Source organism: Passer domesticus, chromosome 16, assembly GCF_036417665.1.
Source record: "Passer domesticus isolate bPasDom1 chromosome 16, bPasDom1.hap1, whole genome shotgun sequence".
In the NCBI taxonomy this organism is placed as follows: Eukaryota; Metazoa; Chordata; class Aves; order Passeriformes; family Passeridae; genus Passer; species Passer domesticus.
The window spans coordinates 2,420,852-2,438,671 of NC_087489.1; the positions used below are offsets into that span (position 1 = coordinate 2,420,852).

At 43.1% G+C, this 17,820-nt stretch overlaps 1 protein-coding gene across 6 annotated transcripts in view; it reads right to left on the bottom strand.

Moving 5' to 3' along the window:
- The window catches only part of ASIP (agouti signaling protein), a 33,692-nt gene extending 23,283 nt beyond the window's left edge, over positions 1-10,409 (bottom strand). Inside the window, exons 1-2 of one of the 6 annotated variants that reach the window (XM_064391483.1) lie at positions 10,144-10,409; positions 7,104-7,148 (exon numbers count right to left, since the gene is read on the bottom strand). The gene's annotated coding sequence lies outside the window, so the exon portion shown is untranslated. Of the gene's footprint in view, positions 1-27; positions 155-284; positions 359-618; positions 794-7,103; positions 7,149-10,143 lie in introns of those variants that run through there. The other 5 variants (XM_064391486.1, XM_064391481.1, XM_064391487.1 and 2 more) reach the window with 5 other exon arrangements.
- Positions 10,410-17,820: the final 7,411 nt, after the last annotated feature.

The following is a 17,820-nucleotide window of genomic DNA, read 5'->3' on the forward strand; positions in this document are numbered from 1 at the left end:
CGAAACAACCTAAATCGCAGGCAGTACCTGGTAAAGAAGGTTTTGGAGTAGAACAGAAAAGCAGAGCAAATAAATGCAGAAGAAGAAAATGGTAAAACAACAAAGCTAAGAGAGTTTTAAAAGATTGCTGCTTGCCAGAGCCGTGAGGGAGATCTGCAGGACTGCTCTGAGGTGAAGGCGGGCAAATCTCTCCGGCGCTGCGCGGCAGGCACAGGGGATCGGCTGGGTGCGGGGAGCGGAGCGCAAGGAAAACGCCCTGGGAAGGTTCAGGGCTTTGGTCCTACCGAAGCAGAAGGGTGTCGGGGTCACCAGGCCCAGGCCCAGGAGCCGCCGCCTCGTCCCGCCGCTCCGCGGCCCGGGCGGGCCCTGGCAGCTCCGCGCTGCCACTGGCCCGCGGCGCCCGGGCCAGCCCGAGCGCGGAGCGCAGCACCGACGGTCAGCCTGCCCTGCTTCAATCCCTGCTTTTATCAGTCCTCCCCTAGACACCCCCACCCCCGCTCTTTTTTTTTTTTTTTTTTTTTGGTTTTTCCCTCCTTCTCTCTTTGCTTTCTCATGGTAAAAAAATCCCGTGGAAGGTTGACCCTCAGCCCCTCCTTTTTCCTCCCGTTTGAAACCCACCAGGACAGACCCGGTGCGGCCGTCTTCAGGCAGAGGCGATTGCAGCTGGGATTTTCCTGTCACTGAGGTAGAAAGGGATGGATAGCAGGGGGAGGAAAAGGCCTGCTGATGAAACCCCATCCGTTGTGCTCTACCCCGCTTGTTCCGGGCTCCTTGCGGCAGGGTTCCCTGCCTGAAGATCCCCGTGAGTGCTGGGCATCTGCACGAGCAGCTCCTCCGCCATGGCCGGGGCAGAACTGGGAGGTTTCATTAACTCCACTCCAATGAGATAGTTCTGTGGAGGCACTAAAAGTCAAAATGCCACAGCGGAAAAGCTTTTTTTCTTAAGCTTGATAAAGGCATGAACAAAGACCAGATGAGTTTACCTGAATGTGGGTGTGATTATTCAGGACATATCAAATGTCTCTTTATCATTTCAAGGGTTACATTATACATCTCCATGGTATATTAATACTTTTTGTTGGCCATTTTGCAGCCATGTGCATGTCATGTGTGCCACGAGGGCTGGGGTTTTTTGGGCTTTTTTTGCCTACTGAAATGGGTGAATTCTGTGCGAGGGGATAGATAGGAACAAGGAATGGTTGAGCTCTTTAGCTGCTGACAGCGCTGCTCGTGTTTGCAGCCTGGGGCACCAAAAGCTCTGACTGGACGAATTTCAAAGCAGGAATGGTTTTTTAAGAAGCTGAATCATCAAATTTGATTTAACAGCCTCAAGAGTGGTTGTATAATAAAAGTTGATTGAGGGGTTGAAGCTCTGATATGAAATAAAACTGCAGCCCCCTTTCATTTCTCTGTCTTATGAGCAAGTTTGTATTTTTTAGTGCTGAGGATCTCATTAGGACTGTTCTGGGATAGAAAGAATGCCTCTTTAGGAGGTCTTTTTATTGCTCTTTTTTTGTTGTTTCTCTCAGTCAGCCTGCCAGACTGTGGCAGTTTGGGTGAGAAAGGTGATAGAAAGGTAACACGAGCTGACTTTACGAGAATTGAAAAATTTGCAAGGAAACATGGGGCCGTGGGAATTGCTGCCTTGGAGCAGGAACCACTCCTTACAACCCCCAAACCGGAAAATTCCGTAAATATCTAAAATTGTTAATTTTCTTTTTTACTACTTCTGATTAAAGGTACTAGCAGTTTATGATGTTGCAGTGTTTTAGAGTGCAGAACATCTGCTAAAGGAGATCCACAGTGCTCAGCCTGTGTTTTTTCCAAAAAGCATCCTGAAGAAGCGTGCTTCCAAAATGTTAGCTTGGGAGTTGGGACACTTAGGGGTTACCCACCAACAGAGTTCCTGCATGAAGGAAAGATGTGTCCAGCCACCAGAAATATCAGGGAAGAATGGAACTTCTGTGAGTGCTTGAGAAGCAACATTTGAGGGACCAGGTGGAGAGGAAATTGATGAGGAAAAACGGCTGAGTGGTGCTCGGAGCAGCTTCTCAGAGGAGCTGTGTGAAGACACCTGGAACAGCAGGGGGGACACAGACCTGCATGAACATATGGAATTTCTGAGGATCTTGAGAGGTGTTTCTCCCTCATTCCTGCTTCACTTTTGTTGGGTGATGGATTTGAAATGGGGCACACTGGCAGAACTGGCTGAATTTCAGAGGGTTAGGATGTTAGTTTCTGAAAATGGGATTTATCATATGAAAATCTTTAACAGCAACCAGATCCTTCATCTGAAAGTATTTGAATTACAGAATTACATGCTGTTATCTACAGGGGAATTGACAGTATTAGCAGCCTTCCTTTTGAAAGTGCAATTTCAAAGTTCATGTTGAAATTTTTTTTTTTTTATCCCACTTGAAATAAAAACTTAGTCTAAATTTCCCATTACAAACCCCCTACTTTTCAGACACTGCTGTTATCTAAATTAGGGACAAATTCTGTTTTTAGCTTACCTTCCAGCCTTGAGATTTAAATCTCATTATATTGCAGAAGTCTATGGGATTCAATTCATTTTCTCATTTAAAAGAGAAAGAAATCCCAGGGATTTGTTCTGTGCTGCTTTGTAAAGAAAATCCACTATCATGGTGGACTGTGGTTTGGGTTGTCAGATGTGATGCAGAACACCTGGTTTGCATACACTGTACCAGTCTTGTAAAAATTTGGTGTGTGAGCACATTTGGGCCTCTTTTCTTGGCTTTGAAACACTCAGTCAGTGTTTCATTTTCTCCCTGTTTGTCTCTTTTTATTTACCATTCTTTTACGTTACAACAAAATCAATGTATTTTGCCTTTTCTTATTCTCCTTATTCCATAGTTAGCACATCTTGGTTTTTCTTCCTCCTCTTCTGTACATGAATGTTTTCCTCTATGATATTTGTTTTCCCCTGTTTTTCCAGCCAAGTTTCCTTTCCTCTCTGGTGTGTTTTTACACTCTCCTTTATCCACCTGTCTTTATCTGCCTTTCCTTTATCCCCCTAATTTTTCCTAATATCCATGCTTTTTGATCTCTCTCAATTCCCTCCATTTTGTCAACCTCTCCATCTCCTCATAATTCCTTGTGGCTCTCTCTCCCTGCCCTCCATCACTCCTTGTGCTGTGGCTCCTTCGTGCCACCTCCTCCCTGCCCCTTCCCCTGAGCATCTCCCTGCAGATGCAGTTGGTGGCACTGGGAATGGGTTGAGACAAAAAGTCCCCACAAGGGTCTGGGTACATATGGGGTCTGTTTGAGTCACACCAGGGTGAGTATGCACCCATCATCTGCAAAGCCCTTTGAATAGTCTGTGGAGTGTTACAGATCATGTGTTTTAATGGCCTTGTACCATCTTAGCAAAGGATTTGATGTCTTTCATGGGTATATGAGATCTGACTTCTGTCGGCAACATCTCTTTGATTTTTGGAGTCATGTTCCTGTGACAGAAAGCAGCTGAGCTGTCCTTGGTTTGCTGCATTTGTACAGTGCAAGAATCTAATTTATTAATAATTTTTAAACTTTAATCTCAGTTGCAAATGTTTTTATTGGAAAAACATTGCTATTCTGAAAACTTTCCTCTCATGGCTTAAAAGGTGTATTTTTTCTAGCATATAAATAAGAAAATTAAATTAAAATACTGTTGCTTACAAGTCTACCACAGGTTTAGTAGGCAGAAGGTTCTCTGCTTCTGTGATGTGCCAATATCAGCAGATAATCCAAAAGTATTTAGTGGAAGGACCATCTGAAGGGACAGTTACAGATTTCACATGATTGTGCTGCTCACTAATAAGAAGAAAAAGTAAGTTTTTGGGCAGCAGAACAGTACAAGGATGGGAAACCCTGGCACAGCAAAGTCAAATTTCAGCATTTTCCTGCTTTGAGATTTGTTTTGCTTTGGTTTTGTTTTTTAAATCCAAGCTGAAATCTTCTCCTGGAAGAACAAGCTCTCAAACCTCTGTACTTAGTAATAACTTTCTTTCATCCTCTAATATTAAATGACAGCCGTAATAATGTGCAACATCAGGTTACAAAGCATCTTGTCCTGGTCATCCAATGAGTCTGCTATGATGTAAATAAACCCAGCATTAACTCAGATGTGAAAGTCACTGCAGTTGAGATTAGCAAAGCCAAAGAATAAAAGTTCTAGTTGATTAGAGCTAGATGAAACTCATATCCAGATTGGTGTAAACTCTGAGTAATTGGCTTGAAATATGATCCAAAGAAGGGATGGATAATTGGGTTCAGCACCCCCAAAGATCTCCTGTGTTTCTTGAGACAATTGATCGTTTGTGCTTTGAAGCTGCTTCCCATTTTCTCAATCAGACCCATTTGAGAAGAGCTATTCATCTGATAACTTACTTGTCAAAACTTGCTAGGCAAGGCAGGACAGAAGCAACAAGACCTGTGGGTAATTTAAGAGATGAACTTGTGCTGGTGGCTTCACTGTAATGGAGATCAAACACATCTCTGAAACAGTTCAGTCTAAGCCAGGGATCACATGGTAGAAGAAAATAACCAGGCCAGGAATTATTATCTCATTTTATGTAAGGTTTCTAGAGAAAGAGAAAACCTGTATATGCACACATAGAGCACTGTGCTCCAGACCCCGGTGCAGTGCAAGTCCTCTACTTAAAATACTTGTGCACAGAGCCATGGAACAGAATCACAGAATGTCCTGAGCTGGGAAAAGACCCAGAGGGATCATCCAGGGCAGCTCCTGCCCTGCCCAGACCCCCCAACAACCCCACCCTGGGCACCCCTGGCAGCGCTGTCCCAACGCTCCTGGAGCTCTGGCAGCCTCGGGGCTGTGCCCATTCCCTGGGGAGCCTGGGCAGTGCCAGCCCCTCTGGGGAGGAAGAACCTTTCCCTGATATCCAGCCTGACCCTCCCTGGCACAGCTTGTTTCCTGGGTCCTGTCCCTGGTCACAGAGAGCAGAGCTGCCCCTCTGCTGTCTTTCATGAGAATGTTGAAAACCCCAATGAGGTCTCCTCTCAGGCTCTTCTTCTCCAGCTGAAGAGACCAAGTCCCCTCAGCTGCTTCTCATATGGCTCCTCCAGACCCTTCCCCCTCCTTGTGGCCTCCTTTGGATGCTCTCTAAGGGCTTAATGTCTTTTTTATATTGAGGTGCACAAACTGCCCCCAGGACTGGAGGCGAGGCCTCTGCAGAGCAGAGCAAGACAATCCCCTCCTTTCCCTGGCTGGAGATGCTGGGCCTGATGCCCTCCAGGACAGGGATGTCTCTCCTGGCTGTCAGGGCACTGCTGACTCACATCCAACTTGCCATCAACCTGGAGCTCTTCCTACAGCTGCTTTCCAGCATCCCATTCCCAGTCTGTGCACACACCCAGGGTTACCCCATGCCAGGTGCAGAATCTGGCACCTGCCCTTGTTGAGCTCCATGCGGTCGCTGATGGCCCAGTTCTCTCATTGTTGAGCTCCCCCTGCAGGGCCTCTCTTTTCTTTAAAGGAGTCAACAGCTCCTTCCAGTTCTGCATCATCTGTAAACTTCCTCAGTTTCCCTGCCAGTCCTGCATCCAGGTAATTTATGAAGGTGTTAAGGGCACAGGGATGAGGATTGAGCTCTCTGGAGCCTCACTAGTGACCTGTGCCAGTCTGATGTCACCCCAGTCACTGTCACCTTTGTGCCCAACCCATGAGCCAGTTGCTCGCCCACCCCATGATGTGTTTGTCCAGTGTTGGGATGGACATTTTGCCCAGAAGAATCCTGTGAGAGACAGTTGGAAAGCTTTGCTGAAGTCCAAAAGAATTACATCTACTGGCTTTCCTAGATCTACCAGGTGTTGGTCCATACTTCCATAGAAGTAAATCAGGTTGGACAAGCAGGACTGTCCCCTCATGAAGCCGTGCTGGTTGTGACCAATAGCTGCATTGTCCTCTGGCTGTTTTTTAATACTTCCCAGAATAACCTTTTTCCATGATTTTACTGGACATTGAAGGGACACTGACAGGCCTGTTGATTCCAGGGTCTACCTTCTTGCCCTTCTTGAAAATCAGGACAACATTTGCCTACTTCCACTTGGCTGGGACCTCTCTGGGTTCCCAAAATCACTAAAAAAACATTGAGAGAGGCTTTATGATGATGTTAACAGCTCTTTGAAGATTTTTGGACAAATTCCATCAGGCCCCATTGATTTTGAGGGATTGAGCTGGGGCAGCAGATCCTGCACAATTTCAACTGGGATTTGATCAATCTCACAATGATGGTCCTCCAGCAGAGGACCCTGAGACCCCTCTAGTGCATCATCCATTCTTTGCCTCCATCTTCAACAAAAATGATTGACCTAGGGGGTCCCAGTGCCCCGAGAATCAATTGAAGTCACTGCCCTGTCAAATCAGACATTCCTGAGAGACTTGGGAAGGCAAATACCAAATAGCTGCCAAACAGCAAAAGCATTTCAGTAGAAGGAACATCGGAATAGAAATTTCAGATTTTACACCTAATATTTTGAAAAGAGACCAAATTATCACTGTCAAGCAAATCCTTATCCATATGTGTGAAAATGGATAACAACAATCAAAAATAGATGAATAAAGTGTCTGAAGCATCATGACAGGATGAGGTTTGAACAATACAATGAGTCATGAGTCATTCTCCTTTGCAGAAGGGCTACCAGCACTCAGTGAGGACTCCCATTCTCTTACTCCTGGTCCCTCCTGAAAGCAGCCAACTTGGTTAAACAGGTTATATCTGATTAGTTCTTGCTTTTGCATGGGAGTAAATGTAAAAGTACCCCAGAAACATCACATTATGCACAATGTGTCTTTGCAAATGTCAGTGGAAGGCAGTTTAAGACCTTTGTTATTTCAGTGGCACATGTCTTGCTGCTGGCTCTGCAGAGTTGCACTGCTATAATTTTTTTTTTCTATGATAAGTAATGGAGAAGACAGGCATGTTTGAAAACTATTCAGAGAAATCTCTGTGTTGGCAGTGGGAGAAGTGGCAAATGAAGTGAAAGTGAAACCAATCCGATTTGTGCTTTTGAGTAAAATATTGTGAATTGAAGCACTGTATTTTGGTGTAATAATGCTACAGCTCAGGAGAATGTCTTACCTTTAGGCTCAAGAGGGTCTGGTGTCCAATGGTTGCTCTGACACTCTGTGAAATCAAAGGATGCTGTTTCACTAGAAGTAGTCAAAAGGACTGAAATCCGCACAGCTACAGGTTGGTACTGGATTTACTGCTGGGTTTATGCAACATAAAACCCCCCAACCTCCCACTCCCTGTGGATAGGTTTAGCAGCTGGTCTGCAGGCCAAACAACTGAGTTAGCAGAAGAAGAAATTGGTAAAATATGAGTTTATCCACAGCAAAGAAGAAAGCAAGGCTGTTAGCATGGAAACCACTAAATAGACACATAAGGGATGCTTGCAGTTAGAGGATATGTGCCTTAGTGAGCAGCGTACGTGCCTAAATAATTTGTTGTAAACTCTTACCAATTAATTATTGATGTTAATTGCTTTGTAGCAATAAAATACAATGAGCTATTGCTTTGTCCAATGAATATAATGAGCTGTTTTGATGTAACTAATGACTGAAGATCATGCTTTGTTAAGGGCATAAAACTTAAGAACAACTTGTAATAAAGAGAAGCCATTGTTGTCTCTGCACAAGTGTGTGTGTGTGTTGTGTGTCCATCTCAACAGCAACAACTCCCTGTTGATATTCTCTGGTTATTCTTTTCCCATCTCTTCTCCATCCTTCTCTCATTCCTTTTCATTGCTTGGAAATTCATTCTCATGGTGATCTAAAATATTTCAGCCAGATTTTACTTAATTTCTTTGCCCGTCACCCTCATTTTTAGAACCTTGTGGTCAATATAAGATTTTGTTTTGAAATTTAAATACTTTAAATCCCTGAGAAGAGAAATAGAGTGTGTTGATGATGGAAATATTGAAAATGTCAGAGCTTTTGGATTGGAACAGTTATAGGTAAAATATTTATTGAAAAGCTTTATCCATCATGTCTTTCATTATATAATTTAATAATGGCAACTGCCCCAGAACAGGTAATCCTAATCTTCTCTTTCACTTTCATACTTAATCAGGAAGAGTTTTAACCTAAGACTGAATGTTTCAAATTTGTGTGATAAACTTGTCTGACTTGATCCTGCTTTCATATAAAAAATATTAATAAAAGAAAGAAAAAGAATATCTTTAGAGGATGTGTTCTTTGTTAAAAGTTTCTTCACTTGCCTAAAGAAGAAAGGCAGCAAAAGCAGAGCATTAGGAACAATGAAGGGAAGAGACGGGCAATGGTAACGTGAACTGAAAGGTGGCAGATGTACTTTTTATTGTCAGTAATGTTTTCAGGACTTTAAACTGCAAATGTTTTTAGGGAAGGAATTTCCATTATTCTGTGAAGTACCTTCTGTATTTCTGATCACTACAAAACTTGGTGCATCACCCGGTGCTCAAAATGTCAAATATCTTCACTATGTATGTATATTCTACAGACAGAAAATGAGGTTTGCTAAGTGCTTCAGTATTTTACATTAAATTCTTACATTCTTTGCATTTTAAGTTACAGGCTCTAACAGTTGTCTTGAACAACTCAGTAAAAGAAAAAACATTTTAATTAAACAGCTAATTTGCATCCAGAATTCATAGCTTTGGTAATTCATGTTACGTTCATAACATTTTTCCTATCTTAGTGAGTTACTGTGCTGTGAGGGATATATCTGAACACTAAAACAGGCTATACTGTTGGGATCTTGGAATGTCATAAATATAATTTAATTGTTCTGCTACAGCCATATTCTGACTAATCACAGAGAAGGATTTTAAAGACCCCATAATATTTAGTAACGATTGTCGTTTTTTCAGCATCAGACATTTCTCAGTAGTACTGATGTATATTTTGAGGTAAAGCACTACATTTTTTTGTTGCAATGGAGTTTGAAATGGAGGGGGGGAAAATCCACTATAAAACCAGCATCACAATACATTTCTTATTTTAAAAATTATTTTGGTTTTTACTTTCCCACCATTTAAAAATTAAGATACAGTAAATGAAGATCAGTGGTCTAATTACCCTACCAAAAAAAATCATCTGGGCTTGCCATCCTCCCTCACCAAATGGAGAACAAGGTCTCGGAAACTTGCTAGAATTAACCTGAAAGTGCAGAACGTGTTCAGTGCTCGTGTGGGAGCCGCAAGCTGCGCACACGCGAAACCCAGCGGTGGATTCAGACCGAGGCACCGAACTCGCCAAACATTCAGAACTTCTGCCTTCTTATTTTCTATACCAGAAAAGCAGCAGGCATCTGATCCTTGTTAATGCTATCAGTGTGTTTACAGATTTTGGAATTCTGCGTAGGTCATAAAAACATCTTGTATAAATCTGAACATCTATGATGATGTAGCATGTTAATAAATTTATTAAGAGTTGCTGGTACAATAACAAGAACATTTTGGAAGCGGTTTAAAACAACCCAACTCAACATTCAATGAAATCTCTCCTTAAGAAGAAAACTAAACTCTCCACGGTGAAGAAGCTACTTTTTCTCCCCCCATAATATAAAGAATTTGAGGGTGGTGTGTGACAAAACTCTGGAGGAAGTAAAAGTGTGTTTCATATGAAAAGATGTTTATAAACTTTAGCTGTCCAATTTCTAAAGGCAAGCTTGTAATTTAAAAAACAGAAAGAAAACACTGGCATGCCCGTAAAGGAGATTCACATTAATTATAATTAACTAATTAATTAAAATTATTAAGAATTAATTTATTAGAATTAATATTTATTTAATTAAAACTTTTCTCCTTTTTTAATATATTCAGTTCATGTTTCACAAAAAATGGTGAGTAGTTATAATCTTCAAGTTTCAACCAACCTGTGCTGCTATTTTAAAAGTAAAAATTATGTATCTATTTATGCCTACATATAAGCAGAATATTTAAACTATTGATTTTTCTGGCCCCTGTATTTTTGTTTTATCTTGCTAAAATATCCATATGACATCTAGAGTTCTGGCTGGAGCTGTATCTTCTGAAAATATTTTGTTGTAATTTAAAACAATAATGAAAAATATAAAATCATTAATAACTTATAAATAAAAGCAAAACATCCACTTACACCACAAATAATTTACTCACCCCGGGAATGTAGCTGAGGAAACTCCACTTCCAACCAGAGTGGAATGTCATAAAAGTGCTGTACATTGACTGGTAGTTCTGGCTTTTCTCATGGCAAGAAATTCCGCTGCAACTCAGGTGAAACTAATCCTACTAAATCCTTTGATTTATCTAGAGTTTCTTAGGTAACTCAGCTTTTAAGGCCTCTATCTCTATTTATTTTCCCTGAAAAGGAGCCACCAGAGCAGAGGAGGGAAGGGAAGAGCTCTGGGAGCACAAGGGCTCCTGGCACTGCAGTGTCAGCCCAGGCGAGAGAGGCACAGCAGCATGTGCTCAGTACATCTTCTTTGGCTGCATTAGAGATGAGCCTCCACTCTGGCTTCCTGGTTTTATAAATCAGATGTGAAGTGAAGGAGGCATGTGAGCAGTCTTGCTTATAACGAATATCCAAAACATGTTGGCAGGGGCTGTACTTTGGAAGGGTTATCATTTCTTTCCTCCCTCTCCAATCCGATGTCAGCTGGGAATTCTGCTGTCAGTTCATCCCATCCTTTAGTTACACAAAAGAGGTTTGTAATCAGGTATGTAGGGTGCAGGAGACCCACCCACGGGCACTTCTGGAGAAGCAAGAAACTTCTGGCTTAGTTCTACTTTTGTGGGTTGTGTTGCTTGCTTTGTGCCTTTGGTGTTGGCAGTTATCATACGTTGAAGGCAAAGCCCCATCATAAAAGGAATTCTATTGGTTTGGCACATTCCTCCCATGAATTACAAAGTGATCAGGTGACCTGGGTTGAAAGGGACATTTACAGTTCCATCCCCTGCCATGGGCAGGGACACCTTCCTCTATCCCAGGCTGCTCCAAGCCCCATCCAGTCCAGCCTTGGGCACTTCCAGGGATCCAGGGGCAGCCACAGCTGCTCTGGGCACCCTGTGCCAGGGCCTCAGCACCCTGACAAGGAAGAATTCCTTCCCAATAGCCTAACATTGACCCTGCATCCATCAGTGGGAAGCCTTTCTCTTTATCCCATCACTCCAGGCTTGTGTTGATAGTTTCTTTCTCCATCTTTGTTGTCAGCTCCTTTAGGTACTGGAAGACCACAATTAGGTCATCCTGAAATGTCTCAAAGAAGGTACCTTCCTCAGAATGGTCTAATGGGATTTTAAGGAAAAAAAAATCACTCCCAACTCCAAAAACTAAATTAGACTTTGCTAACCAGGCTCTTCACCTGCTCCGTAGGCATGAGGCCTCCAGTCATCTTTCTGCCTCAGTCATGGTGGGCAACAGCAACCTTTGAGCATCCAGCACTAAAATCAAGCCACTGAGTGCTGGGTTTCTGACTAATTTGTGGGGAATTAAAAAAGGCCACTGAGCTTTGTGGTCTCTAGAGAAGACAAAGGCCTCTTGTTGGCTCTTTTGTTTTGCTATCTTGTTCATCCTTTGCCAGGAAGTTCTGAGTAGACCCTGGCCTCATCTGCCAAGGAAGATGTTGGTTTGTGGGACAATGTGCAGATGATGACTTGGGGCTGCTGTTCTTTTGTCCCCTTCTCCAGTGGGAAACCTCTTCCTTCCCCATCTGAAGAGCATTTCCTTCCCTCACACCCTCAGGACACTCACTGATCCCAGGATGGCATGGCACTGCTCCAGCAGCTTGCTCAGAAAATGGAGAACAACTGATGGCCACCAAGGGGAGGGGGAAGAGGAGTGCAGGCTGGCACTGGCTCCTCTTTTCCCCCTCCTGAAGGACAGAAGGGACATACTGTAGAACTGTCATGGCCTGGAGACACAAGATGGGGCAAGGACACAGCAAGTTGGGGGTCAAGTATTGCAGAACAGAGTCTGACTTGGCCACACAGGGCAGGAGGCTGAGGCACAGAGCTGCCACAATGAACATTGTGGGTGTCTGGGGCGTGGTTGGAGTGCATGGCCAGCATTGCTGCTGCCAGGGTGTTGGTGTCATCCATCCTGACACTGGGACAGTGTGGGTCGGATGCTCTCCTACAGCAGTGACCTGAGTCAAGACTCAGTGCCAGGGAAGTGGCCAATGGTGTTGGCAGAGTCCACAGCATTTTATACAGTGTGACTCATGTACTCCTGGAATGCTTTGTGTTCAAAGGGACCTTAAAGCTCACCCTGTCCCGCCCCCTGCCATGGGCAGGGACACATTCCACTGTCCCAGGCTGCTCCAAGCCCTCTCCAGCCTGACCTTGGACACTTCCAAGGATCCAGGGACAGCCCCAGCTGCTCTGGGCACCCTGTGCCAGGGCCTCCCCACCCACAGGGAATAATTCCTTCCCAGTATCCCATCTAACCCCGCCCTGTGGCAGTGGGAAGCCATTGCCCCTTGTCCTGGCATTTTAGGCCCTTGTCCAAAATCCCTCTCCAGCTCTCTCAGAGCAACTTCAGGCACTGGAAGCCTGCAATAAAATCTCCCCAGAGCCTTCTCCAGGTTGAACAATCCCAATTCTCTCAGTGTTTCCTTAGAGGAGAGGTGCTCTAATGATGAAATATTCCACTTGTATGAACCACACTCACAGAAAAGAAAGGTGCAGCTAACACCAGAGGAAAGAACTCTTCTCTACCTCTGTCTTGTCCTTGGTCATCACTCTCCATTGTGAGTCAAGGACTGGGAGGAGAGGCTGTTCTTCAGAGCCACCCAATGGGCCTTGTATTGGTGACAAGGGGATGGCACCAGGACAAGGGGGGAGGAAGAAGTCTGGAGCTACAGCATCCAAACCAATTCCTGCTTCCCTGATGCCTGGGTGGGGCCCTTTGCTGAAGTGAGTCCTGCTCCTGCAAGACCTACTCGACCATCACCTCTGCCACCAGGGTCTTTTCTCAGCCCTGCCTTTCTCAAGTCTAAGGGCATTTACTTGAATGGAAATTTTTATTAAGCAATAACTAAGCATGAATAAGCATTGTGCAGCATTAAAAACCTTCTCCTTCTTTTTACTGCACGCAATGCTTGTGGATTTTTATTTTTGCTAGCGGCATGACAGCAGTGCTGGGCTGAAAGCATTGCACAAGGAGAGCTGTGCTTTTTCACAGCCTCAGCTGTACCACACACAGGCTGGGGAGCCTGTTGGTCAGTGCTGAGGATGGGCACTGCAGCTACACATGTAAGCAATCTACTCCCTCCAGTTTTCCCAAGAAGGCAATAAGAACACAGAACCCCTTGAAGCAGATAAAAGCATAAGGATTGGAACCATAGAAAAGATGGTTAAATAATGTATGAGAAGAAATCTTGAGAGTCTTTTTCACAAGATTTGGGGCAATGTAGGCCACTGGATGAATTATGGTCTATAGCTGAAAGTGAGGCTTTCAGGAGATTAAAATATTCTTTATTAACTGGTTATGAAATTGTTTTGTAGTGACTTTTGTTGTATGCAGTCAAGATAGAAAACCAAGAACAGTTAATCCTTCATAATTGAAAGGGTACTTCATTTCAAGATGTAACCACAGAAAATCTGTGTTTTATTTTTAAGGGGAAACGATATAATTTTATTTCCTTTCCAGTATTTTCACTTGATTTTTCTGTTGTTCAAATTACTTTAATTTGCATGAGGCTCAGCCTGACCTTATATATGATCAGCAAATAACCTTGCCAGAACAAGCTGGAGCCTTCCTCGCCAAACTTCTGATTCTTTCAGCTTTCTATGACAGTGATTACACAGGGAATTTTCCTCGGGGAATTTGGTTGTTTATTCACCAAACATGCCTCTTCAGGTGCATAGTAGTTAAAACTTTAGCTGAGAAAGGCAATTACATATTTTTGTCGGTGACGCTGTCTTAAGAAAAACATATTTTGCTTTTTCCTAAAAGTGTTATAATTCTGACTGAAGATGCAATATAAGATAATACAATATTACATAGGATGCAGTCTTTTCTCTCAATCTATGAATTTTTCTACCATCCCCTTTCAAGCAACACAATTTTATTATGTAATTTTAAAAGTAATACAATTATGTATTACTTTAATTTATATTTATTACTTATATATGTAATTTAAAAGTAATATAATTCAGCACAGACAAAATATATTTCATAATGAGAACCAAATCTTCAGGTGATTGTAATCAACAGGTCTGAGTGGAGTTTGGTTGGTCATTTTAAACCATCTGTTAATCTTGACTCACAGTTCTGTGTATCTGATATAGAAACTCCCAGTGATACCAGAAGCCTGTGCAAGTGGGCACAAATGACCAACTTTGCAATAAAAAACTAACTTTGAATCAAGGAGAAACATGTCTTTTTCTCAGGATGGCCTAGTTAACTCCACAGCCCCATCAAGACGTGCAAGAAGGCTCTTACCTTTGCACTTACTTCAAAACTAAATGACAAAATCTTATTGGACAGGAATGTGGAATTATGGCAATAGCCAATATTGCCCATCCTTTTTGATCAGTTCTTCTTGTAGTATTTATCTAATTTCCTTTCTGATTAGAGTGATCACACTAAGATATAACATCTATCAGAACAACTGTGCACCCAGTGAAGGCAGCATATTGCAGAGAAAACTTTGTTGCCTGGCCACCAAACACGTTCAGTGGTTTGTTTTGGGACCCAGCACAGCTCCAGGAGCCACTGTCACAGAGTTCTGGCAGCCCAAGAGTTAACCTGTTAAGGCACAGACCTGCCCTGCAGACACCTGGCTGTCCAAGCCACTGCATATTTGGAAAAATCTGGAAAATGCTTGCATCAGAACAGAGGGCAGGTTAAAAACTGCTTTGTTCTAAAATCTGTTATAAGACAAATGAACATGGATTGTTTTCATCAGCTTAAAGAGGGCACAGAATTTAGATGAGCATGTGGAAAGTTAGAGGATAAATGAGGGACCCACAGTTTTGATCTTTTCCCTAAATGGATGATGTCAAGCAACTGGCAGACACTACTGCAATTTGTCCATCAGAGCTGGTTGCAGTTGAATGGTATTGGAATTTTTCACACGAGACTTTATTTTCTTCATAATGAAAAAAGCCCATTCTTTATTCACATAACTGGTTTTTATACAGTTTTACAGACCTCATGTGTGACTCCAATTAGTTAGTAGCTTTCTTACCAATTACTCTATTAGTTAGTAAAAATTATTTTACTTATCCATCAAATCTCTCTACTCTTCAATTTTTTACTTATTTTCTTCCATAGTTCTCATAAGTTTAATGTTTATACAAGTGCTAGTTGTTTTTCACCCAGGAATAGATTGTTATGTTAACAAACTACTCACAACAAGATTACTTTCACATCACAGCTTGCAAAGTACTAACTTGACAAAGCCAACCATCCATTTAACAGAAGAGACCTGAATTTATGAAGCCTTGCTTTTATAATATTTTTCCCTTACAACAGAATGGGACCGCCAGCCAGAGTAGGTGCATCTTGGACAGGGACAATGTGTGAAGCTTTGCAGAAGAGTTGAGTAATGGTGTAAGTGCTACAGGCAGGGTGGGGTGCCAGCACTGATCTACAGCTTGCAGCACTCTGTTCCCAGTGCAGCAAAGACTTGCTGCTCACAGCTCCCCTTTCTTTATTTAACATGTTCTCCTTTGCTTTATCCAGAGAATTAAGAGATTTCTTTTTAACTTTCCACTCCTACTTGCATCAATTTTATATCAATATTAAAATATCCCATTCCTCTAGTCTATTACATACCCTTCTGGTATTACAGCAAAAGTGGCCAAGAAACCTTTCTCTTTTTTTTTTTGCATAAACCTCCTGTCACATCATTTTTAAACCCCTGTGGTGTCAGGGTGCTGAGGGGTCCCCATCCTCCCAGTGGGGTCCCATATCTGCTCCAGCCTGCCTGGAAATGGTGCTGGACTGGGGGTTCCTGTGACAGCTCTGTCCTGTCTGTCCCCCACCCCTCTGTAGGGCTGGAACTGCTGGGACAGTGAAGACAGAAGAGCCACATTTTGGGGAAGCCCCACTCCAGTGTGGCCGTGGGGCTCGGGGGTCCAGAAATGACCATGGTGCTGCTTGCAGAGCACAAGAAATTTGGCTGATTCTGCATCACCTGATGGTGCTGACATGCAGAAGGGATCACCCTTTACCTCTGCAGAACCCCCCCAGATGTGCCTCCCAAAAAGAGCAGGCACAAAACACCTCTCTGAAGTGTTTCCACGCTTCTCTCTCCTATTTGTCATCCAGCTCTTCTAAGAAGAGCTGTAGGAAGTGTGTTTTCTGGCTTTAGCTAAACATGATCCTCTTCCACTCCTGAGTAAAAGATGTGTTCCCAGAAGTGCTGTGTGAGTGGGATGTTCTACTCCAAACATCCATATGGTTGCTGGGGTTATCATTCTTATTTATAACCAGTGTCATCTATAAAGTCAAATGGCATTTAATGAAAGGTTTTACATAAGAGAAGTGGATGCTCAGTTTCTTTTGTGCCTATGGAAAAAATGTTAATCATTGCCAAGATGATGCTTATATGGCTGGTGTCAGGTCCCCTGTTGGTGCTTTTTTGGGAACTGGGAAGAACAAAAGCCCCACCTGAGGACGGGACACGTCACTCAGCTGTGGAGCACATGGTTTCCCTTTCTTTGTATGGACAGAAATGCTACAATAATATGATAGATTTCCTTGAAGGGAGCTTTCTCAGTTTTGCTGAGTGGAGGGACTAAAGCTACTGCTCTCTTTTTGTTTAGGACAGGGTGTCTGTATTCCTGTCCAGAAATCCTCGACAGAAAACAGAAATCTAGGAGCAACACAGAGGGACTAGGAGGTTTGAGCTGAGTTGGCGTGGGCAGGACTCTGCCTGGTTTTGGGCATCTGAGCCACAACACTGCTCCAGCTGCAGCTGAACTGCTGCTGCCTAGGACATTCTGTTCCTGCCAGTGCTCCACCACAAACACATTCCTGAGCAGCACACATCTTCATTTTGCTGTCAATGGGTGGCGCAGGCTCAGCATCTCTCTGGCTGCAGCGGGGGCAGAAGGGAGCGCGGCTGCTGCGCTGAGGGGATTGCGAGCTCTGGGAAATCCATGGAAACCTCCCAATTTCTTCAACAGCTCTTCCTTATCTTCCACCTGAACTCAACTTGTAGTGGAAAAATGGGTTGTGTACAGCCCCACAGACCTGGAAAAAATACATTACTTAGCAGATATTCCACTAGACCTGGTGTTTTCACCAGAAGTTTCATTTTGCCCCAGGTGTGGTTTTAAAGCACAAACTTGGTGTTCTCAGCTGCAATGCTCCATCTGTCACATGCGTAGAGAATGCTGTGGCATTTTTATACAGCACTGTGACTTACCTGTGCCAGAGACTCAGGTAATTTTAGTTGTCTCATCCTGCTCAGAGAATACACATATTTTACTATGCTTTCAGTTGTAGCAATTATGTTTAGCATTATACTGTATTCAAAGTGCCTGCTATACACCAAATAAAAGTGAAACATGCTAAAAAATGTATGACTTCTTAGGAATATAACTTTTATCGTGGAGTTATTTTTCTGGTGCCCAGAGAAGTTGTGGCTGCCCCGTCCTTGGAAGTGTTCAAGGGATGGGGCTTGGACCAACTTGGTCTAATGGAAGGATCCGACTTTTACTGCCCAAAGACAGAAAATTGTGCATTTAGAGTATCTTTTCCTCAAAGAAATGTGGGAGATTCCAAGACTACTTGCAGTGAGTGATGAAGCAATTAAACAAATGCATGAACTTTTGTTTTGTCAGCGAATGTTTTGGGAAGCCTAAGTGAATGTGTGTTCC